This window comes from Cajanus cajan, chromosome 6 (assembly GCF_000230855.2).
Source record: "Cajanus cajan strain Asha chromosome 6, NIPB_CcT2T_4, whole genome shotgun sequence".
NCBI lineage: Eukaryota > Viridiplantae > Streptophyta > Magnoliopsida > Fabales > Fabaceae > Cajanus > Cajanus cajan.
The window spans coordinates 63195949-63214131 of NC_138522.1; the positions used below are offsets into that span (position 1 = coordinate 63195949).

Consider the following 18183-nt stretch of genomic DNA (forward strand, 5'->3'; position numbering starts at 1 on the left):
TAAAGGACCTAGTGCCTCAAATCTACTTCTAGTAAATGAATCATTTTCGCTACATATACATAATGGGATGAGTGTATATAATTTAGGCACGTGAGTGTAATTTAAAGATATATGTAATTTGTTTTTCCAACAACCACTTACAGTCCTATTCCTATACAGTTACTTTTGGCTATGTTCATGTTCAATTGATGGATTAATTATTATTATTTCATACCAAACGCAATCCCATCCGCAAAGGAATGGTGTCAGCGTCAGCGTCAGCGTGTGGCGCTCCCAAACATTTATCATATCTGCCTTGCGTCGTCGCATACAACACCTTCCTCTACCATTTCTCTGCCTTGCCTCGCTTTATTTTTAAGTAACAGGAGCTTTTATTTGTAATAAAAATGTAACTTAAATTTATTCGAGATAAAAATATACTTTTCGTGTCTTATATTATTTATTAGATTTAATTTAGTCTTACTTTAATTAATTAAATAAATTTAGTCTCACACCTTTAAAATATATCTTAATATTTGACTTTTCATTTATTCTGTTTAAATACTTACCGGATGTGACACGTGTTATACGACGTATCATGTTATCATATCATGTGACATGACATCACGGTACGTGACTTGACACATGCCATGACATGTGATATGATGACATGACACGTGGCATGATAACATAACACGTGGCATGATAACATGACATGTGACATGGTAACATGACACGTGTCAGATCTGTTATGTATTTAAATGAAGAAAACAAAAAGTCAAACATTAAGATACATTTTAAAGATATGAGATTAAATTGATTCAATTAATTAAAGTGGGACTAAATTAACACTAATAAATAATATAAAAAACAAAAAATGTATTTTTATCTTTATTCAATAGAAGTTTTTGATAAAATAGTTTTATTAAAAATAGAAGAAGAAGAAACAGTTAAAAATAGAAAGTATCCTCTTTATCGATGGAAAGTTAAATTAATTTCATTTACATCCCAGTGAAGTAAGCGAATATGCAAACAATGAATTGTTGGTGTAAAATAAAAAACCCATAGCCAACCAATACCAATGATAGATACGGGACGGGTCCAGTGTTGGACGGACAGACAAGTCTGATTCGGTTTTTTATTTATTTACTCCAATGGAAGTATTGATAATGTCCGGTGCTTATACACCCATTAATGATAAAAAAAAATTTATACATTTTTTTAAATCACATTCATTGTCGTCTTGTTTTTTTGAGGGTACATTCATTCTTGTCGTTTTTATGCATGGATAATTTGAATTAGACAAAAGTTTAGGTCAAGGCAGATTTTCTTTTAAATAAATTTACGTATATGACATGTTATTGAATATAATTTTTTATTTAAATTTGACTTAATTTATTTAGAAATTTTATATGATCGACTAAAGACTTGTTGATACATTAAGGATTCGTAAGTTTTTTCAAATGAATCAAATACGTTTATAATACAAGTTTTATAATCAGATAAATTTATTTTTTTTCAAATGCTTAAAATATGACTTATTATATTATATAGGTTCTTACAAATATATTTTTTTTAAAAAATTATTGCAGAGTGAGATCTCAAATATGTATAAACTTTCCATGAATTTTATAAGTTTTTATCCCTCATAATTAAATTATTTTAATCAATAAGATTATCAGAGGCCCCCGCCACGAGTGAAAATGAAGTTGAATACACTGTATTTTTCCGATATTCCAATAAGCTATCTTTGTCTAACTTGTAGACAGTAGACCCTAACGTTGTAGAATATGTACTAGTGTTACATCAGCCGCCAGCGTGTCTCTTCTATGCAAATAAATAATTCGAAACATTCTAACTTACACTGTATTCCATATTCTTCTGTAAACCATTGTTGAATTTGTTTTCTTCTAGAAAATTGCATTGTATTTATCCGCCAAGATATATCCAGAGACAATTATATATATATATATATATATATATATATATATATATATATATATATATATATTTATTGTATTATTAAGCAATAATGATAATCTTTTTTTTCACACGGCTAAAAATTAATGTTATTAACCCTCATCGCATATGAAATTTTAATTTATTAGGCAAGTTACTTTAACTGAATTTTAATTTATTTAATGAGCTTAAAACAAATGTGTTTTTTTTAATGAGTAGAATGATAAAAAGAGAATGACACCTTATGATTACTGGATACAGAATCAATAACATGCTAAGAATCTTTATATGAAATACTACTGTTCACTTTTTTTTTGGATAATCAAGGTCATATTAAGTGTTTGTGTTGACATAGAACTTTATTTATCAAATTGATGACTGACAGATTTACTAAGAGATCTCTTTGAAGAGATACATCTACTAGGTAAGATTTAATGGTCTTAAGAGGTGTCAAACCCACGTCTTATAATAATTTTTAGTACCTTTTTTCTTATTTGTAAGATCCAACTCAGAATAATTACTTGTTCATTTATATAAGACCAATTCATATTATCTCATATAAATTATTTTTAGACTAAAATATCCCTAATTAAAGTGTGTTCTCTTAATTTGGTAAAGTGCAATAATTATAAACTCTTTAAAGAGTATGCACTTTAATTGGTTAGAAGAAAAATGAGTACGAAATAGGATAAATAAATAGTATAAGGCATACACACTAATTTATTAGCATGGTTATTTGTTCCAAAATATGAGAGGATGATTTAGTCACTTGAAGACTTGTTGAGAGCTTGTGTTTTGGATCATTTTGGTAACTAGCAGGTGTTGCCTCTGTTAGAGTTCATGTATAATTAATTGCAGTTTTCATGCAAGTACAAGCATGACACCCTTTGAGGCGTTGTATGGTAGAAGATGCAAGACTCATCTATGTTGGTACAAGGAAGGTGAGTTAATTGTTGTTAGACCAAAGTTAGTTCTATAGACCACTGAGCAAGTGAAGCAGATTTAGGAGTGAATGAGGATTGCCTATAGTAGGAAAAAATCATATATAGATAGGAGGCGAAACCCCTTGGAGTTTGAGGAGGAGGATCATGTCTTTTTGAGGGTGACATCCATTGTTGAAATTCAGAAGGACGATAAAGTCCAAGAAGTTGACGCTAAGATTCATTGAACTTTATCATATACTTCGTCGTGTAGGTCAGGTGGCATATTGATTGGCTTTACCATCATTTCTATCTAACCTACACGATGTGTTTAATGTATCATAGTTAAGGAGGTATATTCATGACCTAAATCATATAATGGAGCAGTAAATAATTTAGGTAAAGGAGAAATTGACTTATGAAAAGCAACCAGTGACAGTTGTGGATCATAAGGAGAAGCAGTTGAAGGACAAGACCATCCATCTTATCAAAATTGTATGGGATGTGGCTACCGGTGAGGCTACATGGGGGCTAGAATACAAGATGAGAGATCAATATCAGATTATCTTCCTAAGTAAGTTGATTTTTTGTGACAAAAATTATTGTTGTTAGGGAGAATTGTAACACTGTTAATTTTATGATTTGTTGTACTAATTATATTAAAAAAATTTGCTTAGGTGTTAGTCGTTATTAAGAGCTATAGGTTAAGGGGACTTTGAGAATCAACTGGTCTCTAGATAATTGAACCAAAGATAAGTGGAGTCAACTTAGGAAGGTATAAAAGGATCTTCTTAAGTTTTGAGCCTCATAAATCAAGTTTTCAAAATTTTAGAGAGAAGTTAGTGAGAAGTTCTTTAAGAACCTAAAATCTCCTCCTTCTCTTATTCTTTTGAAAACCCCTCATTTTATACTACTTATAGCTAATCCGAGCTGTTGGGTTGTGGATTCAAAGCTTGTAGAGTTGAAGTTCAGAGTCGTGGAATTTCATTCTTCCTTTCTTCCTCCCTTAGGTTCCAGTTCTTCAAAAGGTAAGGGAAGTTTGTGTGTCTGTTGGATTGCATGTTGAAAATCAATTGTAATTACATTAGTGTTGACTGTTATATATGATTGATTAGATGAAGATGAGTAATGGGTCTGATACATACATTTTTGGGTTCTTGAGGATGCTTATGGTTGTTATGTTGTTTTGATTGTGAATTCATGTTGTACATGTTGTATAAATGTTGTTTAGTTCAATGCATGTTGTTGGGATAATTGGATTTTAGGTGACTTCATGAAATCAAGTTCTACATAAGTATAGAAATTGATATCATGTCAGACGCACCTTTAAGGCACTAAGCGTGACTCCAAAGGAGGGTCTCTATTTTACTCATGATAGGTGCATGATTGTTGGTATTGGACATGAAGAGAGAGAATTATCTAAGATCAGAATAACATCGAGTATGGGTTGAATGACGCTAGACATGAAGAGAAAGACTCATCTTTGCTTGGATTCACGTTGGGCGCTAATGTGTATGATGCCAAACATAAGTCAGTTAGAGACTCTATACTTGATCGGGGCCAAGCATGGGTTTTGTCATGCTAGGCGTGAGAGGGTGGGAGACCCTTTATTTTAATCACGTCGGGTGCAAGTAGTTTGGAGTCAAGTGTGGGTGAGATAGGGAGTCTCCTACCTTAATTGTGTCGAGCGTCTTAAGAGTGGCATTGGACGTGAGTTGTATGATTTTTATGAGTTTTTCAAGTTGTTTTCTAGATGCAAGGTGATGAATAAGTTGTATCGTGGATAATGTATGAATATGAATTTATATGTCGTGAGTTGATTTATTACTCGAGGAGGTGTATGCTATTAAAGTATGAGTTGAATGATGTTTGAATTGTAAAGTTGCGTTTTGTTAAGTTGTTCAAGTTGCTAAGTTGTTAGGTATATTGTTGAGATACATGTCCTAAATAAAATACATAAAAATTAGAGAAGAGTAAGTGATGACTTCAAAAATTAAATATCTCATTGTGCAAATATGAGATGTGTTGTTGAAAAACCTTTAGCATATGAGTTGACTGTTGAATGGTAATTCATATTTTGTCTCTTCTAGGATTTATGTGGTATCCGTATGTGGGTAAGGTCTAAGCATATATGTATAAAACAACCAATTGAATAAAGTACGAAGTCGGAGAATTAATTAGTCCCTAATTGAGTATTGGAGGCGCATAATGTTTGAAGGGTAGTCGATTGGTGGGCTAATCCCATTGGTGACTTAATGATGCAAATTAATGTCGTAGTAGACTCATACTCAAAATGTTCAACCCTAATAATAGTACTAAATTTCCTAGTTTAAGTGGAAAACCTGAGAAATTAAATTGAGTTGTTAACTGACTTGGTCGAGACAAGTTAGATGTTGTGGTTTGGTAGAGTCTAGCCATTTAAATTATTCACCTTTGTTGTAGGAGATCTCAATAATTGATATGCATGATGACACGTTAGTTGTTCAAAGTTGTTTGTGCTGGTATTGTTGTGATGTTGTAAGATATGTTGTTATGATGTAATGGTGTTATTGATGAGTTGTAAGTTGATATGTGTTGAGGTGTTTTTAATAATTAACGAGTTGATTATGATTGGAACTACAATGATCATGCATCTTCGTGGGAGTGGAACATGATTCGCAGGATAACTTGTGTAATCAGTGGTGAGTTACGTTGATGGTGATTTTGTTTTGTTAATGGTTACTTCGATTTAGTGAAGTTGTGTATAGGCGTTGATTGATAGCCTAGGTCTACCTTGTATACATTTATGTATTTATATTTGTATAGGGTATGTATATAGTCCGTGAAGATTTTTATTTTCAGTAGTTTATCCTTCTATCCTATACATAATCACCCTAAACATGTTGTAAGTAGTATTTTCGCTATTTAGTAACTGAACTGTAATAAGTGTGATGACTTGTCGAGTTATCATAATATTAAATTATAAAAATTATTTAATAATAAAATATTTAACAGATCAATGTAATGACATTTTAAATAGAATTATTTTGAAAATTAAAAATTTGCAAAAGAAATGAATGATGAGACAGATTATTTTAGATAATTAAATTAATAATTCATATGTATAATAATTATAATTAATTCAACTGCAATTTAATTATACCACACGGTAATATTTTTTTTCCTTTTTATTTATATGGATATGGTGTATATATTAATATATATTTATAAGATGTGATTTTTTTGATAAAAAAATATTTTAACACTTGTAAAAATTAATTTTGAAAACACCAAATCAACCTAATACTTTAATTCATTCTTTAATAATTGAACTAATTTTAAAATATTTAAAGTTAAATTGAAATCACACTGTAATTTATCATTTTTATTCTCTTGCTCAAAATTAGGTCAACTAATAAGGTCCCGGATTTCCCACACAGGTGCCTTGAAAATGGTTGCTTCTGAATCCAATCGAATATTCCTTGCGACTTAACCGTTGGTATATAAAATTAATCTAGTTATATATTTTAATATAATATCCATAAAAGTTTATGCTACAATTATTGACAAGACAGACAAAGGAAATTAATTATCTCCAATTATCTCGAACAAACCTGTCCCTTTTTGCCGGTGCAACGTAAACATGACTTCCACGAATAAAACAAAATATACACCGTTTCCTTTTAACATTTTACTATAAAATATGCTTATGAAAACCAACATTCAAATCTAAAAAATCTATATTCCAAAATATTTTATATTAGAGTACTTTAAAATTTAAATTCTAATTTGAATTAAGATAAAATCATATATTACCAATGACAAAACTTTCTTTATATTCCAAAAACTTAAGTCTCATCATCACCCGCTGAACAAAACATTTTTTAGTAATTTATATTAAAGAAAAAGTGCATGCTTATTTTCAAAAACAAATTGAAAAGAATTTTTATTTTATTTTATTTTTTATAATCAAATCTATTAACTATAGTCGATTTAAGAGTGAAAATTTTGAATAGTTTGAACGAGATCATATATTTTAATTTTAAAGCTTCCATTATAAAAAAATATATAAACATTTTTATGATTTGATTGTATGATTAACATATTATATGATATTAGTTTAGTGTTGATAAATCGTTAAAAAGTCTTGTAATAATTAATGTGATAAGTCCAATCTGAGACGTGGATGGTGGGATGATAAAGAGAATGCAGCCAATAGGTTTGAAGTTTGAAGGAAGGATTAAATCTTTTATGGGTGGGAATTTAGTATGATAACAAGTTGTAATAAAGTTAGAACTAGATGGAGGAGCTACATGGTGGACATTAAATTAAATATATGCAATTATTTATAGGGTTCAACCCGGACGCCTCGTGCTTTTTTACGACAGAGAAGATACATGTATCTCTGTTACCTGTCCCAATTAGAAACATATATTTGACACTTTCTTCTTCTTTTCATCATTTAACATCTTCCTCCTTTCTATTACATTCAAGACAAAATTCAGTTGGTCTATCAGATCGCCTGGACTTCTTTTCAATATTCAAAGTCAAGATCAATAACCTAGAGAACCCATTGTTGAATGCCACACTTTCAGAATGCATTAGAAATTTTAATCTTTCAATATTGAGATATACTGATTAGGTTCCTTCGTTTTAAAACTGACTGATTAAAATTATTTTGATTGAAATAATTTAAATAATTGAATGTCGTTAAAATATGTATTTAATTAACTTTTCATTAAACTATTTGTTGTGATAAAAACAAATACTTTTATGATTACTAGAATCAGCCTATAAAAGAAGGTTAAAATAATATATATTAAATCATAATAAATTCAAATCATGAGGTTTGTATTGTAATTCATACAAATAAAAGAAAAAAACCGATATGATGATAATTTGTTTTGTCATTTCTTTTATTGTCACCGCTTTTTAACTTTTTTTATTTTTTTATATTCTTACTCGATCCAAGTGATGGGATGGATAAGTAGGGATGACAATGGGGCCTTATGGAATGAGTAATAGTAAATTCGTTCCCGCCTTGTTGGATGAAAATTGGCCCTATATCCACCCTATATCCATGCGAGTATCCATTAAGCGGGTATTCATGAATTTCTTGAATACCCACGAATATCCATGGATATTTATAAATTTTTAAGAAATTAAAAAAGTTATATTACAAATAACATTAAGTTTATATTTAATATAAATGTTAATTTTGAACTTGTATTTAACGTTAATTTTGTTGAAATAATAATAAAAATGCAAGATAATCAATAACTTAAAATACATCAATCTCACAAGTAAGCGGAAATCTCATATTACAAAGATGAGAGAGTGTAGTTTTAGGATTATGTGGTACAAAGATAATTAGGATATTTAAGAAATATTATTAAACGGGTACCCGCGGATATGAATATCATTATACCTGCCCTCGTCCCGTTTATAAACGGGTAAAAAATTATCCGTCCCCTTTATCCGCAGATACCCAATTAGCCTATCCATTTATTATCCGTAACGGATTTTACCCGCAAATACCCGCGGGTGTGAGTATTTTTGCCATCTCTATGGACAAGTATTTAGAAAATAAGTTGATGTAAAAAGAATAAGATAAATTATACTTGTTTTTAGTTTTTAGTCTTTTTTTTAGATATAGTTTAGTCCATTTTTTTTAGAAATTTTAATTTAGTGTTTTATTTTTATAAAGTGACTAAAAATAGTAATTTTTAATTAAAATTTTAAAGGTCAACATTACAAAAAATTTGAGTTAACTATATGTTGAAATAATATCTTATACAACAAAAGATCAAAATAAACCTTATTAAAAATATAAAGAACCAAATTGAATTTGATCACAACTAATTACATCAATGCAAACCCCCAATCCCTTGTAAAATACAACTAATTAATTGTGGTCAAAGAGGGAATCAAACCAATAAAATATTTGTGTCTCTAATATGATATTTTGTAGACTAATTTGAATTGGCTATTAGAATTTGAAGTCTTTGTCAAACTTTTGTGTAAATAGATTTGACTACCTGTTACTCTATTAGGATGTGCACTTATTTTGTGCGGTTATTAAAATTTGAGGTTGTTGTTTTTTCTAGTTGCAAATGAAATTTCATTTATGTAATTTAAAACTTTAACATCATAAAGTTATTATATGTAAATACATTTATTTCCTTACTTATAATTGATTCAAATTGTCCAATGATATTTGATATTGTGTTGGAATATATTTTATTTTACTTTTAAGTTGTTTCAATTTTAATATCAATTTATGAATTTGTGTTAATACATAGTTTTGTTTTCATCCTTAAGTTTTTTTTCAAATATGTTCGATTTAGTCTATAATGTTTTTAAATAGATTTAATTTTGTTCTTCATATTTTTAATAATATTCTATTTAGTTAATTATCATATAAAAAAAAACTATGTCAACATGTATAATTGATGATCAATTCAATTTTTTTAATGTTAAACATTAGGGATTTAACAAAAAGGACCATTATGAGACACTTTATATAATAACATATTTAATTAAATTTTTTAAAAGAAAAAATCAAACTACATCTAAATATAAAAATTAAGGGACTAAAAGAGTAATATTTAGCAAATTTTTTATTATATAATTTTAGTTATTTGAAATTACTTACAAAAATATGAAATGGAGAAATCATTAGATTCATTAGACCTATCAATTTTAAATCCAGTCCAATAACTTAATCAATTTGACAATAAAATCAAATTAGATCTTAAATGTGATCTAAATAAAATTGAGTCATTTGGACCTAATCTACTAAACTGATTTAGATAGATTACTCTGATAAATTTTTTTAATATAATTTTATTATTATTTTTCCGTAAATTTTTATAAATTTTGGTCATATAGATAATATGATTACTTTATATATAAGGTATTAAACATTAAAGAAAAATAATTATTTTTAACTAAATTGCCGGACACACTATTTATAAAATAAAAATAAAAATAAAATCACTAGTACAGAATATAGATTTTACGTCAGTCATTTTAGGGAGTTTTACGTCGGAAAACGTTGCGACGTAGAAGCGGGAGATGTAAATTTTATGTCGGGGGCTCGAAAACCGACGTAAATTTACGTCGGACATTACAAGGTTCGACGTAAAAAGTTGTAAAAAATTAAAAAAAGAAAAAAGAAAAATGACTGCAAGCAGAACGGGCCGTTCTGGTTGGAGAACGGCCCGTTCTCCCAGCAGAACGGCCCGTTCTGAATGGAGAACGGCCAGTTCTAAATGGAGAACGCCCTGTTCTTCATGGAGAACGGCCTGTTCTGCTGGGAAAAAAATTGAATGCACAAAAACTCAGCTTCAAAAACTCAGAATGCACAAAGAAAATAGTAAGTAGAAGAAGATGGGTTACCTTAAAGACCCTCACGAGGACAAATGCAACCTTAAACATGAAAAAATCCTTTTTTTTCAGTGAGAAAACATTGTGTCAAGTGAAGAAAACGAAAATAGGAAATGAGTACCTTGCTGTGAAGAAAAGTGAAGAAAACGAAGAAAAGAACAAGATGTAGATCAACGAAGAGCCACGATTTGAGAAGGAAGTGGGAGATGAGTTTGGGTTTAAAATTTTGAATTCTGCATGCGTACGTGAACGATCCTTTTATGCGGGAATATGAGGCTAATTTACGTCGGCCTGGTTGGGATCCAACGTAAATTAGCAATTCTACGTCGGCTTGTATACTGCTCCGACGTAGAATTGATAATTTACGTCGGACCCCCACCAGGCCGACGTAAATTAGCTCTCTTTATTTACCATTCTGCCACCACGTTTTTATAACGTCAGTGTTGACCTATTCCGACGTAATTTAGGTGACGTAAAAGGCTCTTTTTGCACTAGTGAATTACTTCATGAACTATTTGGTTCACGTTGCAATTTGTGGCTCCTCGTCCTCACGCCGTTTCCAATTTTAGTTTTTTATTCCCTAACAATTTATGATGCATATTGTGAAACAACAAAATTATATGCCATGTGAAGATAATAGTATTTACATAGTTTTACTTCTAGTGATCTATTACTAGCAACATTAACAAGCTTAGTATTTACATTTTACATCTATTTGTTGTTATAAATGCAACACTTATTTTATTATTTTTCAAATATATTTTTAATTTATTTATTTGATCTAAAATTATTTTTAATTTTATTCAATTTTAATTAGGGTCAATTTGACTCAATAATCTAATTTGATCTATGTTGGAGGCACGACAACTAAATTCACATTCATGAATATCCATCTGATTTTGACCCAATTTTGATGGAAAAAAATTACTTTGAATAAGTAAAAGATCGAGTTTAGATTTTCTTCAACTTGAGAAATCGGATTCATATGTGGGTTCGGATATATAACTCCCAATCTCACCCTATTTCTATATCCACTTTACTGCATTTTTTTTATAGCATATATATATATATATATATATATATATATATATAAATTAAAGTTAAATTTTTAATTTTTATAAATATTAAAATATAAATTTATTATTTTAATAATTAAATTATTTAAATTATAACAATAACTAAACAACAAAATTAAAATTATACATTTAATTAAAAATGTAATTTAATTCTTAATTTTTTTATAAATTATTTTTTACTTATTATTTTTTTTATATTATTTATATTATAATATAATTATTAACTTATAATTTAATTTTTTTAAAATATATAAATAAATTAAAATTCTAAAAAAATGTGATGAATCCTTATAAATTTATCCAAACTCGACAAAATTCAACGAAGATGAATTTTTAAAAATATAAATTTGTCTCTTTAAAAAATATAATTTAACTTTTCTTTTTTGTTTCATTATACATTTTACATCATATGTTCTAAGTTGTAGATTTGAGTTTTCTTCAACCGGGAAAATCGGGTTAGGTAATATAACTCTTCACTCTGCCATGCCTTTCTCCTGTCCCCATACCACACCATTGCCTCTTCTTTTGCTTGTTACAAAACATACTTGATAAAATCATACATTTAATAATTTTATTTTTAAATTCTTTCTTGTTTATTAATTTTATATATTGTTTGAATTAAAATATAACTAATAAGTTAATATATAATGCCATGAATTAAAATTAAAAATTTAGACCATTAAAAATAACTTGGTTTCTCGATATATTTTCTTAAATAACAATATTTTTTTATTTTTATTTTTTGAAAGATTAAATTATTTAAATGAATTTTATATATTAACACATACAGGAATACTTACTGAATGTGTAGTATATCGACCTAAATGTAGCTTTGAATATGGAAACAAATTAATTAGAGATTTGAATTAGATTATTTTGTAAATGATAATTAAGTGGCGGCCGTGATAATTAAAGCCAAGTGGGTTAAGCCGAAAGCTGAGCGTGACTGGCGATGATTCATGACCCGACACTTTTACTTATTACTTAATATATGTCTCTACCTTGCATCACCTACACAACACATTCCCCATTTTTATTTATTTATTTACTATTTCAAGTATTATTCTCCTTTCAAAATAACTATTTTTTTAATTAATTTTATAATAAAAATATATAATCGATTCTTAAAATTTCAACAGGTAAACTTAAAGATAAACCTTGCTACAAACAACCCTATATTGAGTACTCAAGGGAAAGGGGCACCCAAGGCCTCAAAGAAAATACGAACCAAAGCACTTTCGGTTAGCATAGCCCTAGGAATAGTGCCTAGTGACCATACAAATGACACCTAATGTCATTGACTTAGTGCTTTTAGTTTTTCCAACATCCTTCCTTGAGCTCCCAATCCTTTGATGGGAATTCCAATACTGTTTAATTTTCTTGATCAATCTTCATCATTTTAAACCCAACTATTCCCTTTATTATTACGTAACATAAAAACATCAAAATTAAATTAAAAATAAGTAAATCCAAACTAAAACAAAAACAAATTTAGTCAAATAAATTTTCTCAATATAAGATATAGGGTATTGATTTGTGATTTGGTTTTATTCAACATCAATTTTATTTATCAATATGTTAAATCAAACCAAGATGTTCTTTTATTGTTTGTCAATTGGATTGCTTTATTTATTTATACAAAACTTGTTTATATAATATAAAATTTAATAAGTAAATTTACATGATGATTATTAGAGTTTGATATACATGTCACTTATGTCCACATAAGCTCACAAGGAAATGGATTGGGTTGGTCTGCGAAGATTCGTAATTGTTTTGCGAGTTGACGGGTTAGCTAAGGGCTAGAAATAAAAATAAAACAATATCCACTTTTACAGTTTACTTAATTATTTATAATTTGTATATAAATAATTATTTTCATCTATTCCTGATTAAGAAATAAATGATTATTTAATTTTACACTTTTACTTCTCAATTTTTAACAGATAAATAATTGTTTTAATTTTTTTCTTTAAATATTAAGTTTGTTAAACGGGTTAATTGGCCCATGAATTTGCATACCAAATCCCATTTAACCCGCATGCTAAATGGACAACTCCATATAAGCTAATGAAAATTAGATTCTCCCCTCATGGATTGCATTTTAAACACACTAGCTTGCAGACTGCAACTCATATGCCCATCTCTTATTTTATATATATATATATATATATATATATATTATGCTATATTTTCTTAGAAAAATAATTACAAACCTCTTATAAAATGATGTACATTATGAATCATACACTACTATTAAAAGTTTGAAAATTTTAAATATCCATTAAGTAAAATCAATATAAGTATAATATTAATGTGCAATTCAATTTAGTTTGATTTGAAGTAATTCTTTTTAACAATTTACAATTATACACTCTAACTATAATGTTTTCTTGAGGATAAGTTATGTAAAATAATTTATAATTTTGATTTATAAACTCATTAAACCAAAAGTATACGAACTCAATTTCCAAGTGACTAATGATCATTTATAATTTTGATTCACTTGTGATTGACTTCACAAGGGCCAGGTAAATTGATTGAGAACTCAAATTTCAAATAATTTTAAAAATGATAAAATTTAAAAACAATATCATAGATACTATACTATTAGTATTGTTTTTTTAATCAAAATTAGAATTTTATTTTGATAATATGCATAATATTTTTTTTTTTGTCAATGCTATGAATCAAAACTCTAATTTTGTTTATTGAACAATACCAACAATACTTATGATACTACATGCGTAAGTGTTATACTTTTACAAAAGTTTATCCACCCTTCTAGAATATTAATAGATAGCGAAGATACTACAACAAAGTTACTTTTTTGCAATCATTATTTTATTTTTTTAAGAATCATTATTTTTTTTTATCAACAATTAAGTAATGATTGGTGTATTTAGAATCATTAGTGTACTATTACCAATATTTACATAAAATGCTAGTAAAAGACCTACTAAAATATTAGAAAAACTTAATTAAACTAATACATATATAAAATAATGATTAACAAATAATGAATTTTAACGACTAATATTTATTGATCACAAATTATGTAATTTATGATTAATTTAGTGCTAATTATGTTCTTACCACCATAAGATTGTCATCAAAATTTGTTTTTGTAGTAGTGAGAGTTGTGTATATCTTGTTGGATGGAGCCAAGTTTAGGGCTTGAACACCAAGCTTTCTCTCCTAAGTCCATCCCAAACCGTCCCCTTAAGCAATCATCTGCAGCAAAATAAGATTTAGATTTACACAATTGAACGATCAAGGAACCCAGTAGATATCTCGCTTAACAACATTATGCCGTCTTATCTTACAACATAATTAAAAACCTTGGCCATGGCAAAAGTGTGACAGAACACAACTCTAAATCAGATAGTGTCAAACTTTGAAACCTATCTCATACCCAGAGTAGGATCTTGATTATGACAACAATTTTAGTTTCCTTTTATTTATAAGGTTAAAGGTGTCATATCTCGTTGTGAGGCGTACGTGCACTTTATGCTATGGGAGTATTTTGCAAATCTAACAGAAAAAAAAAACTACAAGAGTGGCAGCATCTTGAATCTTGATCCATTGTCTTCTACAATATAGGTGTGAAGAATAGGGTTGGGCCGTGGCCTCCAAACCTGTACTGGGCCATAAATTTCAGCCATGATCCAATCACATCATCGTGACGTGAGGGGCATTACAAGACAATTAAGTTCGAGGGGATCATGTACTTGCATCATTCGTCATGCATGAACTTATCTTTCTTATTTGTTTATCAAGACTTTCTTAGTGAGGTCAATCTCAACCTCTTACAGACATTTTTAATAATAACTTTATGCTGTAGTATTTACTTTAGAAAACACCACATTTTACTTCTCATTTTTTTAATAAACTTAAATAGTTATAAATATTATTTTATAATTATTTACTCGTCTATGTGTCAACCATTACTTAATATTAATTAATGACAGAATTTAAAAAGAGGTTGAAATTCAAACCGTCACTTACGACCCGATCACGCATATAAATACGGCAAATCCCTTGAGCCCAAGTACTACCTTGATAACAGGTTGTGCAAGCAAAGCAGGTTTTTACTTTTTAGCGACAGTACTTTATTAGGGCAAGCAAGCAAAAGAGGTATTGAGTTTGTTTTTGTTTGAATGGAGGGTGGGAGAAGAGTTGGAGAGGTTCGGTACAGAGGGATTCGTAAGAGGCCATGGGGTAAGTTTGCAGCAGAGATTCGTGACCCTACAAAAAAAGGTGCTCGCATATGGCTCGGAACCTTTGACACTGCTGAACAAGCCGCACGTGCCTACGATGTGGCTGCTTTTCGTTTTCGTGGTCACAGGGCCATACTCAACTTCCCTAATGATCATGGACACACCACTACTCCTAGTCCAAACACTTCATTGCCTCTTCCTCCTCCTCCTTCTTCTTACCCTAATTCCTACTCTGGTGAGGGTTCGTCAACACAACAACAACAGCAGCAGCAAAATGATGATGATGATGATGACGACACTTTTGAAGTGGAATACTTTGACAATAAGTTGTTGGAAGAACTTCTTCAGGAGCCTGATGGTACAGGAAACTCAAAAGCACACTAGCTGAAGGAGAATGTGGTCCTGGTCCTGCTTTATGTGGCAACTATATATGCAAGAAACGCTATGTGGTTTATATGCTTTTTCGTTTCATTTTGATTGTGTTTCTGATAGTAAAAGCTGTTTGAAACCTGATTGGTTGTTATCATAGCTGTAGAATTTATTAGGTCAGAGAAATAAAGAGAGAGTTAAGGAGTGTCTTTAATGTTTTGTTGAAAAGGGCCTCCCCTATATATGATACTCATTTCTGATGAACGTACCTATATACGCTGGAATACTGATCAGTGGTCGAATATTTAAATAACTCTGATCAGCCTTTCTCCAAATTTTATTAAACTTGGGATTACTTAGCATGTTAGGGCGTATATAGAACATAAATTTCAATATTTTTTTTGGTTTAATTAATAGGTTAATTATTTAAATTAATTAAACTTACATATATGCTTTGAACTACTAAAGCCATCCAACACTACATGAGCCCCTTATGGTTCCTGCTGGATAAGATTCTTGCTTGACGATGCTAAAGTGGTCATTCTGTACTATTCATCTACAAGTGCGGGAGGCCAAATTAAGGTCTACTAAAAACATCTTTCATTCCTGGATAATATGTTCCAATCACTCATTATGTTAAATTTAGATTATGTTATTGTAGCTTATGGACCGATGTCTGTAAACACGAAAGATATTACTCATTTTGATGCTTATTATAAAATATTTTTAACAAATCACACCTATCAATATAATTTTAATCGAATCACACATACTAATATAAATAATTTTATTAATTAATTTTATTGAATTTATGAAATAAAATTGTAATTTATTAATTTACATTTCTTTTTTATCATTAATTTTCATGAAAGAGATAAAAATATTACTTTATATCAAAACATATATGTGTGTGTGGAGAGAGAATGAGAATTTGTTAATTCTAAGTGTAAATTTTAAAATATACATTAAATCTTATATTTTCAACAATTTTTTATAATGTAAATTTAACTAATTTAATTATTGAATTGTGTTATATACATTATACTTAAGATGGTGCGAAATTTGATATATATATATATATATATATATATATATATATATATATATATATATAATTATGAATATATAATTACATAATTCAATGCATAGAATAGTTAAATTTGTATTATACAAAAAGTTTTTTATGATATAAAATTTTATGAGTTTTTAAACTTATATATGATGTCACCATATTTAATTCTATAAGTAATTCTATAAGATTATGTATATCATCACATTATCTATTAAGTTTATTATTATTATTATTTTATCTTTTTCTCTCTTTCTCTCATTTCTTTCCATTTATATATATGGGCAAAAATATGTATAAAAAATGTGTAACTTGCATAAAAAAATATAAATAATTAAAATGGGGGTGTACATTATTCAGCATTCTCCTATATAAGCATTCTCCTATATAATTATCTGATCGAGGGGGAAAGAGATAGAGATATGAGATGGCTGAGAAGCTAGACAAAAGGCAATGCACATGATCATAGATAAGCTGGAAATTAATTTCTTTTAGTGGCATAGGGAACTTGAATTTTTAGGAAAATATATGGCCATAACTTAGAGCTCATTTTGGTTAGTTACACTAGTACACAATACACATTTTATGTTGGTCATTTTAGGGGTTTTTACGTCAGAAAAACTTTCGACGTAGAAGCGGGAGACGTAAATTTACGTCGGGGCGCGAAAACCGACGTAAATTTACATCGGACATGCCAAGGTCCGACGTAAAAAAGTCATAAAAATTTAAAAAAGAAAAAGAAAAATGAATGCAGCCCTGCAGAATGGGGCGTTCTGCTTGGAGAACGGGCCGTTCTCCAAGCAGAACGTCCCGTTCAGCACGGAGAACGGGCCGTTCTCCAAGCAGAACGACCCGTTCTGCTTCCCAGAATTCGCTTTTCTTCTAGTTTTTCCTCTGGCTTCTTTTCTCTGTTCTCCTCAGGCTTGGCTTCAGCCACTGGTTGTTCCTACTCAAAATATAAAAAGGAACACACATAATAAGTACAAAATACACATTTACTATAACACTATTAGCAAGAAAAAAGGGGAGATGCGAATTATTTACTCAAAGCTTGTTTTTGTCGTATGAACGGAAACTGCTTGTTTTTGTCGTATGAACGTAGATTGAAATGATAGAAAAATTATAAGGAAGGAAGGACCGAAGGAGTAGGAGGCGGAGAGATTTACACAACGCGCGGGAGAAGGAATTTTTGAAATTGCTAGTGTAAAGCTTGTTTTAAAATC

At 29.2% G+C, this 18183-nt stretch overlaps 1 pseudogene; it reads left to right on the top strand.

The window, feature by feature from the left end:
- The first annotated feature begins 13678 nt into the window (after positions 1 to 13678).
- On the top strand, positions 13679 to 16521 carry LOC109795688 (ethylene-responsive transcription factor ERF098 pseudogene; annotated as a pseudogene).
- Positions 16522 to 18183: the final 1662 nt, after the last annotated feature.